The 13,073-nt window shown below is 37.9% G+C and overlaps 1 long non-coding RNA gene across 4 annotated transcripts in view; it reads right to left on the bottom strand.

The window, feature by feature from the left end:
• Window positions 1–13,073, bottom strand: part of LOC110742522 — a 114,036-nt gene that overhangs the window by 52,517 nt on the left and 48,446 nt on the right. For all 4 annotated transcript variants that reach the window (XR_002520282.2, XR_002520283.2, XR_002520284.2 and 1 more), the window contains 2 exons: window positions 11,212–11,288; window positions 176–305 (listed from right to left, as the gene is read on the bottom strand). This is a non-coding gene — a long non-coding RNA (uncharacterized LOC110742522). The remainder of the gene's footprint in view (window positions 1–175; window positions 306–11,211; window positions 11,289–13,073) is intronic.

The following is a 13,073-nucleotide window of genomic DNA, read 5'->3' as shown; positions in this document are numbered from 1 at the left end:
AGGAGGATGGCATGAGCCTAGGAGGCAAAGGTTGCTGTGAGCCAAGATCATGCCACCACACTCCAGGGCTGGGTAGCAGAGTGAGACCCCATCTCAAAAAAAACAGTTTAGTTTACAATATGCTACAGCCTATTAAGTGTACAATGGAATTACATCTAAAAAACAATCTACATACCTTAACCAAAAAATGCCAGTGATCATCTGAGTTGTAGTCTTTTTGCTGGTGGGGGATCTTGTCCTGATGTTAATGACTGCTGACTGATCAGGGTGGTGGTTGTTGAGGGTTGGGGTGGCTGTGGTAATTTCTTAAAATAAGACAACAGTGGTGGGAGTATAAATTAGTTCAAACATTGTGGAAGACAGTGTGGTGATTCCTCAAGGATCTAGAAATAGAAACACCATTTGACCCAGTGATGCCATTACTGGGTATATACCCAAAAGATTATAAATCATGCTACTATAAAGACACATGCACAGGTATGTTTATTGCAGCACTATTCACAATAGCAAAGACTTGGAACCAACCCAAATGTCCATCAATGATAGAATGATTAAGAAAATGTGGCACATACACAACATAGAATACTATGCAGCTATAAAAAAGGATGAATTCATGTCCTTTGCAGGGACATGGATGAAGCTGGAAACATCATTCTCAGCAAACCATCACATGGACAGAAAACCAAGCACCCCATGTTCTCACTCATAGGTGGGAATTGGACAATGAGAACACATGGACACAGGGCGAGGAACATCACACACTGGGGCCTCTCATGGGGTGGGGGCCTGGGGGAAGGGCAGCATTAGGAGAAATACCTAATGTAAATGACAAGTTGATGGGTGCAGCAAACCAACATGGCACATGTATACCTGTGTAACAAACCTGCATGTTGTGCACATGTACCCTAAAACTTAAAGTGTAATACAAAAAAAAAAAAAAAGACAACAATGACATTTGCCACACTGATTAACTCTTCCTTTCACAAAAGATTTCTCTACAGCATGAGATAAGGTTTCATAGCATTTGACCCACAGTAGAACTTCTTTGAAAAATTGGAGTTAATCCTTTAAAACCCTACCACTTGTTGATTGATTAAGTAGATGTAATATTCTAAGTCTTCTATTGTCATTTCAACAGTGTTCACAGCATCATCACCAGGAGTAGATTTTATCTCAGGAAACCACTTTCTCTATTCATCCATAAGAAGCAATTGCTCATACATTCAAGTTTGATCATGAGATTACAGCAAATCTGGCTGAAATATCTTCAGGTTCTACTTTTAATTCTATTTTTTCTTGCTGTTTCTGCCACATCTGCAGCTACTTCCTCCACTGAAGTCTTGAACTCCTCAAAATCATCCATGAGGACAGGAATCAACTTCTTCCAAACTCCTGTTAATGTTGATATTTTGACCTCTTCCCACGAATCATGAAGGTTCTTAATGACATCTAGAATGGTAAATCCTTTCCAGAAGGTTTTCAGTGTAGTTCACCCATATTCATCAATAGAATCACTATCTGTGGTAGTGATATCCTTAAAACTGTGTTTCTTAGGTAATTAAGACTTGAAAGTCAAAATCGCTATTTTACCCATGGGCTGCAGAAAGCATGCTGTTTTAGCCAGCATTAAAAGAACATTAATCTCCTTCTACATCTCCATCAGGGCTCTTGGGTCTGAGTTAGGTGCCTTGTCAGTGAACAGTAATATTTTAAAAGAATTTCTTTTTCCTGAACAGTAGGCTTCAATGGTATGCTTAAGATACTCAGTAAACCATGGTATAAACAGATGTGCCATCATCCAGGCTTTGTTGTTCCATTTGTAGAGCACAGACATAGTAGATCTGGCATAATTATTAAGGGTCTTAGGATTTTCAGAACAATAAATGAACAGTGACTTCAACTTAAAGTCATCAGTTGCATTAGCCTCTAACCAGAGAGTCAGCCTGTTCTTTGAAGCTTTGAAGTCAGGCATTAATTTCTCCTCTCTAGTTATGAAATCCTAGATGGCTCATCCACTATAAGTCTGTTTCATCTACACTGAAAATCTGTTGTTTAGTGTAGCCACCATCATCAATTATCTTAGCTAGATATTCTGGATAACATGCTGTAGGTTCTTTATCAGCTTTTACATTATGGGGACAGCTTCTTTCCTTAAACTTCATGAACCAACTCCTACTAGTTTCAAACTTTTTTTCTGCAGCTTCTTCACCTCTCTCAACCTTCAGAGAATTGAATCCAGGGCCTTGCTCTAGATTATGCTTTGGCTTACAGGAATGTTATGGCTGGTTTGATCTTTGATACAGACCACTCAAACTTTCTCCATATCAGCAATAAGGCTGTTTCACTCCTTTCTTTCTTTTTTTTTAATCATTTGTATGTTCACTGGTGTAGCACTTTTAATTCCTTCAAATAATTTTCTTTGCATGCACATCTTTGTTGACTGTTTGGCTCAAGAGGCCTACCGTTGGGTCTGTCTCAACTTTCAACATGACTCCCTCATTAAGTCTAATCATCTCTAGCATTTGATTTAAAATCAGAGTTGTACAACTCTTCCTTCCTTTTTTTAATTTTTTTGGTTGGACACTTAGAGGCCACTGTAGACACTGTAGGGTTATTACTGATTTAATTTCAACATTGTTGTGTATCAGGGAATGGGAAGGTTCGAAGAGAGGGAGAGAGACAAGAATGACTTGTTGGTGGAGCAGTCAGAACACACACAATATTTATTAATTAACTTGACGTCTGATATGGGCATGGTTTGTGGTGCCTCAAAACAATTACAATAGTGTTAGTTTGGTGCAAAAGTAATTGGGGTCTTTGCCATTAAAAGTAATGGTGAAACCATTACTACTTTTGCTCCAACCTAGTAACATCAAAGATCACTGATCACAGATCACCACAATAGATATAATAATGGAAAAGTCTGAAATATTGCCAGAATTACCAAAGTGTGACATAGAGACACAAAGTGAGCACAGCACATGTTGTCAGATAAATGGTTCCAATAGACTTGCTCTATGTAGGGTTACCACAAACCTTCAATTGGTAAAAAACACATTATCTGTGATGTGTGATAAAGTGAAGTGTAATAAAACAAGGTATGCCTGTGTAGAGTTAGGAGTCAGGACAGTGATTAACTTTGAGAATATTGATTAGAAAGAACAAGCATGACTTCTATAATGCTACTAAGGTTTTATTTCTTGATATTGATGTTGGCTGCACAGGTATGTTCAGTTTGTGAAAACTTATTAAGCTATACACTTATGTGCACTTGTCTGTATACATTATACTTCTTTAAAAATGTGGGCCAGGCGCGGTGGCTCACACCTGTAATCCTAGCACTTAGGGAAGCTGAGGCCTCAGGCGATCACCTGAGGTCAGGAATCCGAGACCAATCTGAGACCAATCTGGCCAACATCGTGAAACCCCACCTCTACTAAAAATAGAAAAATTAGCCAGGCATGGTGATATGAGCCCGTAGTCCCAGCTACTCGAGAGGCTGAGGCACGAGAATTGCTTGAACCCAGGAGGTTGAGGTTGCAGTGAGCCGAGTGGCACCACTGCCCTCCAACCTGGGTGACAGAACAAGGCTCTGTTTCCAAAAAAAAAAAAAATTACACAATTTTTTTTTTCAGTGTAGGGGACAAAGAACAGGCAACCTAGAAGACTGAACTGCATATTTCCTGGGGTGCAAGCTTCCCATTTTAGATACCTCTGCTTTAATTAACAAAGCTAACCAAACTCAGCTTCTGGTCAGACAGGAAGACACCTTCAATACGTGAAAATGTTCTAGCAGGAATGCCTTACATCAGTTCCCAGTTGCTATAGCAACTACAGGGCACCTATTCTTCTTGAAAAGAAGTATGTTCCTCTTTCTGCCCCTCTCAGGTCCCTAATACATTAATGCTTACTTTGGAAAGTGATTTCATGCATGTGAACCTAACTTTTGGGATAAAAGAGAGCACTTTCACAATGAGGAACTTAATGTTTGCGTCCCTCAGCCTCAGATTTCTTATCTGTAGAATGGCCTTGTAAAGTCTTGTGAGGAAGATTTGCCACATTAAAATTTGATAAAGACAGGGTCTGACAACTGTTGATCTTTAAGAAATTTCAATTCTTAGAGAAAATGTCCTGCTCTCAGAGTCAGAAGATCCACATTTTAGCCCAGATTCAGCCAGTAACTATGGTGAAAACTTAAGAATGTCACTAAATATTTTTGCGTCTTCATTACCGCAACTGTAAAATGACCAGGTGGCTTTCAAGTTACAAAGGTATGCACTTAGATGTAAATAAAGACAAAAAGAACAATACAAAACTCTGCCAGCTGGTGAGTAAAGGTTCAATTTATCCCAGCTGCATGATTAGAATTTTATGACTTGCTGGACACTTGCTTCCTTGGCTTTTCACTTTATTACAACAATTTCCTGTAATAGTATAATTTCCTGTTTTGTTCCTTGCCTTCCTTTTACCTTGCTTTACCACATTGTGTTGTGGGACCATGAAGTTTTTTTTTTAAAAAAAGGACTCGAAGGAGACCCTAAGTCCTTTGTGGCCTGTTAGCTCTGCTAACAGGACATATCCTCTGACACACTGAATGAAAATTATGGGAGTAAGAGCAAACAAAAATGGGTTGGCCTGTGTTGAAAGGTGCAGCATGGAGAGAATATTTTAGAAAAAAGGACGTCAGTTATTACATTTGCAGAAGCAAAGTAGAACAATACAAACCAATTGCTATTAAAAAATGAAGTGGAGATGATGCTATTTAAGAAAAATTTGGAATAGTTTAAGCAGAAAAAGGCTAGTCAGAACAGCAGGAGATTAGACCTTAAATATAAATCTCCCTTTAGAGAATACTTAAGACTTCAAAGTGAGGAGGAACACTGTTAGAGATAGATGGGCACAACTCCAAAAAAATATATTGATGCCTATACTTAAATATTTAGTAATAATGCATATACGAAAAGACTTACATAAAAGGTATTGGAAGATATATAAAGATTCTATGCACTTTTCAAGACTCTGGGATGATTGAATAGAACTAAAGAAACAAAAGACTATGAAATTGTTGATATGCAGCCTTTCATACTTATCTCATTAATATTATTGAGACAAGAGCTGAGATTAGACTATGTTATAGACAGAGTGATGGATGAATATAATTGCAAAGAAGAAATATGAGACAGAGAAGAAAATGGGAAATTAGAGTTAGCTTTCAAAGACAATAAAAGTAACAAAGAGAAGCAGCCCAAGATAAGTGTCCTTGTGGAGAATAGGTAACAAAAACGCAGTTATCTTCATCTGGGGAAGGCCGAAAGGTCAATGCAAATGTTAGAACTGTCCACAGAAAAAATCAGGGGTGGGATGAGCTGGCCTAATTCACAGTCTTAGAGTTGTTGTTTTAAGCTTATTTTGGATAATCCACCATATGAATACTACCCAATTCAGGTGCAGAAGTTGCTTTAACAAATGATAAAGATTATTGTCAGAGAAATTAACTTTGTCATGTAAAGCAAGGATTTTGGGGCTGGTGAGAAAAGCTTATGAACTCTTAAAGCTGTATACTCCACCAAAGTACACATGTGAGACACTGGCACGGGGTTTCTGAATGTCCTGAATGCAATAGAACTATTAGATGAAATAGTTCCCAGATCCACGCTTCTCAAACTGTATTGGAAATATGAATCAGCTTGGGGTTTTTTCTTAAATGCAGATTCTGATTTACTATGTCTAAGAGCCCGAGATTCTGCATTTGTAAGAAGCTCTTAGGTGACACCCATACCCAGGTAATGCCTATATCTGGATGATAACACACTTTTTGTATCAAAGTAAACATGCACATTTTAAAAGGGAAAAGAAACATAAACAGCATGAAACATATACCAAATCATCATTAATTTTAGTTAGAGATTGAATTGTTCATTTAATTAAAAAAAATAACTAAATATAATTCCAGACCTCCAGAATTTCACCATCTACTTGAAGACACATTACATTGTAGCTGTCCACATGACTGAGCACTACAATAGACGTATGATTATGGTGCTCTGGAGCACAGAGACGGGGTGAGCCAGCAATATAGGGGAAGAAAAAAGAAATAGCACAGAGGCCAGGGAAATAGTTTAGTATTGCTTAAGTGCAGAATTTATTTAGAAGAGGCAAGAAGATGAGGTTGGAGAGGTAGATAGAGGCCACTAAAGTTCTGGTTCTCTATCCTAGAGGCATTTGAACATTATCTTATCAGCAATGTTAAGCCATTGAAGTGAACAAAGATGACATAATTGGATTTGTGCGTATAAACAGCCATTCTTACCTATGGGGTGTAGGGTACGAGCTATGAGTGTGGTTGGGCCCAGAGATGAGTAAAGTATTTTACTAGTCCTATCAAAAAATAAGAAGGTTTGAAGTAAATGAGTGGCCATCAAAATAGAGAGAGAGGTGAGACTAAGGAATATGTGTTTAAGCCAGCTGCTAGAGTACAAACCAAGGGTCCAAATGAAGTACTCCACAAAGAAACCTCCAAATAAAGAAAGGAGATTGTTTCCATGCTTATTCTCCAGAAATCAAGTTAACAGAAGTTCATATATTTTAACTTAAGTCTATAATATAATGATCTGTTTCGAGCAAGAGGGTGATAATAACAGAAAAATACATAAAATGAACTAGAATTTTAACATAAAAGAGCTAGAAATATCACATGCTATCTTGGCATTTGAAATGAAGGGATGGAAAGAAGCCTCCATTTTTTATTCTGCAGTCTAAACCAAAAAAAGCTTTGTCCTAAATATGCAAAGTAGGTGAAAGCCTACTTAAGCACTAACTATGGCACTTGGAGAAATAGTGAAAGCCTGAATTAACCATCAAACAATGAACAATTTGGAGATGGATTTAGAAAAAAGTATTACTACATAACAGATGTTGCCCCAGGCTCCATTGATCTGAAAAGATATTTTTTAAAAAACTTAAGGTCATGGCAGCAAACAAAAACTATTTTCTGTATCAGGCCCTTATTAATATCATCCCATGGAAGAGGCTCTTACCATTTGTGGATATGGGCCATGCAGCTTCATGTCCTGGCCTCTCCTGTTACTGGCTGCTTACCTCTCTGTTAATACTATCTCACTCGGTATTAACTTGCAGTTACATTCATCCCTCCACTGGCATCCCAGTTACTCTCCCAGAAGTCAACCCTTCTTCCAATCGCTTTTAGACATTGCTGTTCTCCCTGCCATTCCTTTGAGATCCCAGAACAGACCTACTAGCCTCCACTAGGTAAAAGGTGGGCGGATTCCCTGCCTTCTAGCACATGTGGGCCTTTGCATACTCTTCTGACACAGGACTTTGCTCCCGTTTGCATAGTCTTCATTTGCTTCCCATCCTGACTCCCACAGAAGATTTGCCTCTACTTTTATCTATGTTTTCCTACCCTCTATTACCAGATTCCGTTCCGACTCCTACCTTGGAACCTTACCTGCATAGCAAAATCCCATTCAAAACTCTTCTTATTAGAACTGATAGTGCTACTTTCGATTGAGAAAAGACTCAGTACTCAACTGAAATTATCTAAATGTATTGGAAAAGATAAATGCTATATATAAGAAATGAGTAATGTCAGGCTAAGTTTGCTGAGTATCGTACTTCAAATGCAAGCTGTATAAGCCATACGGCTACTAGAAGAAGCCCTAGTCCTAAGCACCTTACTCATTAAGAAGGAGGAACTACTTTATCAAAAGGCAATGATGATGGGACATGGTGGCTCACTCCTGTAATCCCAGCACAATGGGAGGCCAACGCAAAATGATTGCTTGGTCCCAGGAGTTTGAGACCAACCTGGACAACATAGTGAGACCTTGTCTCTACAAAAAATAAAAAATTAGCAGGGCATGATGGTGCATGCATGCCTGTAGTCCCAGCTACTTGGGATGTTGAGGGTGGGAAGAGTGCTTGAAACCAGGAGGTGGAGACAGCAGTGAGGCATGATTGCACCACTGCTCTATGGTCTGGGTGACAGAATGAGACCCTGTCTCATTAAAAAAAAAAAAAAGTAAATGACGTCTTAACTGAAAAGTACGAAGTACATCTTTTCTTTCTGCCTTGGCTTTTGTGATACTAGGCTCTTACAGTTTTATTTCTGTGTGTTAGTTTTCTATTGCTGCCATAACAAATTATCACAAATTTAGAAGGCTAAACACCCAGTTAGTATCTCACCATGAGTGGGTCAGAAGTCTAGGAATAGAATAGCTCAGCTGGATCCTCTGCTAAGGGCCTCACAAGGCAGGAATCAGGGCATCAGCTTAGCTCTTAATTGGGGTTCTGGGGAAGATTCTGCTTCCAAACCCATTACAGTGTTGATAGAATTCAGTTCCTTGTGATTGTAGGAACTCATTTTCCTGTTTCTTTGACATATGATTCCCTTAGTCTCTAAGTCAAGGAGGACAGTTCTAATCTTTCTTAGGCTTCAAATATCTGACTTCTCTTTTACCATCAGGCAGAAAATGAGCTCTGCTTTCCAGAGCTTATATGAGTAGATTAGGTCCACCTAGACAATCTCGAGAAGCTCCCTATTTTAAAATCAGCTGATTAGCAACCTAAATTACATCTTCAAAGACCTTTTGACATACTCATAGGAGTAACCCCAGGAATGAAGACCATGAAGGCCAACATTTTGCCTAACAGATTCTATATCACTGCAAGTCTTCCTTGGACTCCATTGTTAGCCCATCTCTCTCTGTGCTAAGGTTTTCAACCCTGACTGCTTATTATGATTATCTGGAGAGTAATTAAAAAAATGGATGCCCAGTCCTCGAGATCAACTAAAGCAGAATCTTTTGGGTGGGGCTGCCTCAGTGGTTTTCAAAAACTCTCCAGGTGATCCTAATGGTAGCCTAAACTGAGAACCATTGATCATCACTGTTTTCCTGAATCAGCTTATCAATTGATGGACATGATTTTAATCATCATCTCTGTAATAATAATTCTCCAGTCTGCATCTCTATCTCTGACCTCTCTTGCTATATTCCAGACTCAAATTTCCAAAATGCCTACTGATGAGGAAATCAGTCCTTCCATGGTCATTAGATAGATCTTCGTGTCATATGTTCTAAAAATTTAAATCACAGCTAAAAAAATCTTTAATATTTTACTCTCCTAGGAAACTACTGCAACTCCTTTATATAAACAAAATATTTATTATTTATATGTGACCACTTTTGAATGTTTGCTAAAAGTCTTTTCAAAAAGACTTTTGAACTTTGTTCACCCATAGCAAAATCCTTTTCCCCTTCCTTGTTGAGTTGTCACTTGTTTTCCTATTTCCCACCTAAATATGAGTCACTAGGCCTTTCCTGCCTCTGGCCACAAAGCAATTCTCAGAGAAGTTTTAGGATATACTTTGTATATTAAAAAAAAATGTAAGTGTGATGTTCTAAGGGACTAGGATATGCTAGTCCCCAGGTATGGCTATGAATACCCCATTCCTTCTTTGCTATAATGCCAGCCTTATGAACAATAATAATTTCATTTTAATCCTGAATATGTGTTTTCCACCATAACAACCTAGAACAATTCAATATAGATGTCCTGTAATGGCTTCAAATTCGACATATCCGAAACAAATTCACCAACTAATGATGGATTGCTCAATTGTCAATGCAGCCTTAATGACTAAAAGTTTTCGCCAGAGTGTAACCTTGCACAGAGCCCTCAGCTGAGCCAAATGTTATTTGGAAAAACATATATATACACATATATATATACACACACACATATATACACATATAATATACGTGTGTGTATATATATGTGTTTGTGTGTATATACATATGAACTACAAATATGTATATTTGGAAAGTACTTACTCTGTAGCCAAAAATAATGAGTTTCCTAGAAGGAAGCCAAGAAAAGGCAAGATAGAATATGGCGCATTGGTCTATGTAGTTCTTTAGTCTACAATTCAATAAAATCATCCCATTTAAAATTAATCTGCTTTTTATTTTTGGCACCACCTGTGGTAGAAAGATAATGTCTATATGATTCCTCATGCACATATCAGACTTTCATTTTTAGCTTTTGATTATGCTTAAAACATAAACTTCTTACCACAACCACAAGGCTCTGCAAAGATAGGGTCCCTGCCTACCTCTGCAACTGTATTTAGAGCCATTATCACCCTAACACTCTGTCCTAACTATATGAACCTTCAGTTCCCCAAACATGCTAACTTCTCTCTCCACCTCAGAGCTTTCACCTAGGCTGCTCTTTCTGCCTGTATTCCTTATGCTGCTTTCTCTTTGTCCTGTTAACATAGTATCCCTCAGGTCCTTGCTTAAATAACTATTTTTCTTCAAAGAAGTTTTCATTGGCTCCCTCTACTCATAAAATCAAGTTAAGAGTATCACATTGCTTTTCAAATAGACTCTATTGTCTTGACCCTTATAGCACTAGTCACAGTTTTAATTATTATAATTATTATTTTATTGTGTGTTCTATGCACCACTAGATTATAATCAGTAAACTGTCAGGAACCATTTTGTTTTCCTCTGTGTATAGTGCCTTACACAATTTCTAGTATTAGGTACTCTACTTGTTGACTGAATAAATACATGAATGGAAGAACACACTTCTTAAAACATTTTTTGACTATCGAAGGTCATGTAGCTTGATAGCGTATCATTCTTTTTGTGCTCATGTCTACTTTCTGATAATGCAGGGAGAAAATCTTAGTCATAGTACAGTGTACCTTTTGACCTAAATACCATAAAATGTTATTATCCAATCTATATAAATACAATATTCTAGGGATAGATACTCTTCTGGTCAGTAACCAGATTACATATTTCCATCTTTTCTGTTTTGTAACTAACACTTCTGTAAAGTGTTGGTCATAGTCACCTGATCAGAACTGTGGGAACTCTTGTGGAAAAAAATCTATTATATACTAATCTATGATTCCTTTTCCTCATCTCCCACTTGTTCTTATTCCAAAGAGTACACATAACCTTCAAATCTGCTCTTAATTCTTTCAAGAGCAGTGATAGATACTTCCTGATGACAGTGATTTCTTGAAATCCAGTATTAAAATATCATTTCCTCTATGAAGAACATTGTACTCGTTCTATCAAAATTGGAGAAGCGCATTCCCTAGAACCAAACAACTCCCCTGAGGAATACTGTAATGTCTTAACCAATTATTTTCATTGGTGTTATTAAACTTACCTGTTGCTGATGTCCTAATGCATGTCTCATAAGAATTCTGGAATTGCCTATGTGGGAATTCAATCTGCAGTCTGTTTCTACAAAAAATTAAAATTAAAAATTAAAAATGGCCTAGCCTTATCCTTATCCTTGCCCTCTCTATCAGTTCATGTTTGCTAATGTTGACAGTAAATTAGTCAGGCTGGGTTCACTGCAAGAGGATTCCATTCCTACCATCTCCAAGAGAGAAAAGTCTTAAATAGAGGACATAAAGAATTTACTAGATTCAAAGTTTTTTATTAATCCTAAACTGGATATTAATAGTAATCATCCGTCTATGAATACCAGAGTTTTTAACTCCAAGAGACAAAAAATGGTTTTATTTCAACTACAGAATTTATAGCCCTTCCATAAATCAGCATTACTATTCTACACATTTGAGAATGGAGATCCAACTCTATTGTGACTGTCCTAGTTGTAGGAAACCAACAGCAAATATCGTGGACTCATGAGTCCTCAACAGAGCCATATGTAACTTTTACTTCCATCAATGTTCTGCCTTCTTCCCAGGACACAGGATTGTGTAACAAGTTAAACCCCATGACACAGTGGAATTCACAACTATCCTCATTATTTCCTGCTCTCGGACCTCCAGGAATGTGTCCCAACACGTGTGGACCCTGTACTCGGACATGTTATGCTGTCAATAGTAGAAAAGGAATGGAAGAGTCAGCCAGAACCAGCAAAATTGGGGCTAAGGAAATTAACTTGGCAGTCGGTCTGGTCTTCAAAGAGGAGTATAAATAGTCCAGACTTATGCTGATATTCAGGGGATTCTACCTAAGAAAGCAGAGCACTATAGGAAGAGTCTCTGGATAGTAGCTAAACTTCTTACTGGGCACACTTTTGTCTGCAATTAAGTTAGTCCAGTTTGAAAGTGGCCCAAAAGAAAGTTCAGTCCCCAGAGAAAGCAGATTTACAGAAAAAAAGAAAGAGGATTAGAGTATTACGTCAATGATGAGGAGGTTAAATCAAGGGTATGGTCAGAGCAGGAAGTTAGATTGCACACCAGACAGGAAGCAGAAACCATGCACGTGGACTAGTTACATACGTTGAATATTGCTGGGCAGATTGCCCCTTACTGCAGAAGCAGGTGGCAAAGGGCTTTGCCCAGGACACTAAAATCCAGCGTGGAGGCCACAGACCATTTCCAGACTCTATTCACTTACAAATTTGAACAATTAAAGTACTGACAAGTTTGGTTTCCACTGGTTCAGGGAGTTGCAGAATTTAACCTATAGGAGAAAGGTTGTTGGTGCTGGTGTTTGGATAAGATTGGGAAAAAGCAAGAACTAAGTAACATATATCTGTAAGAAAATGAGGGCTAAAGAACTAGCAGACACTTGAATGGCTTTAGAATAGGAATAATCATAGACACTGTTCCATAGGAAGTGGAATACCTTCTTTCTGTGGCACAGGTGTGTTGAGTGATCTTTTAAATCTCTACTTATTGTTTATTCCTTTGTCCTTGTGAGCACAGTCATATCATTATTTTTAGTCATAAGATTTCCAAGCCACAATTATCTTATACGAAGCTTTTGTGAATATTCTGTGCCATTTTCTTTCTGGGAGAGCAGGCTTAAGAATGAATAGCAATCAATTTATTTGGTTAATCGATATATTGCAAGATATCTACTTTATTTTCTTCCTAAAGCTACAGAAACTATCCATAGCAACTCTCTACAGTAACAGCAACATATCACCTGCTTTGCTGCCTACCTTAGCATCTCTCTACTACTCCCAGCTAGGGTCATTTGAAGGCCATTTACATGCTATATTCTTCTGGTTGGGAAAAATGAGAAGCTTAGATGACGGCCATTTTA

Source organism: Papio anubis, chromosome 2 (genome assembly GCF_008728515.1).
Source record: "Papio anubis isolate 15944 chromosome 2, Panubis1.0, whole genome shotgun sequence".
In the NCBI taxonomy this organism is placed as follows: domain Eukaryota; kingdom Metazoa; phylum Chordata; class Mammalia; order Primates; family Cercopithecidae; genus Papio; species Papio anubis.
The sequence above is the reverse complement of the archived record's forward strand: the minus strand, read 5'-3'. Positions and strand labels throughout refer to the sequence as shown.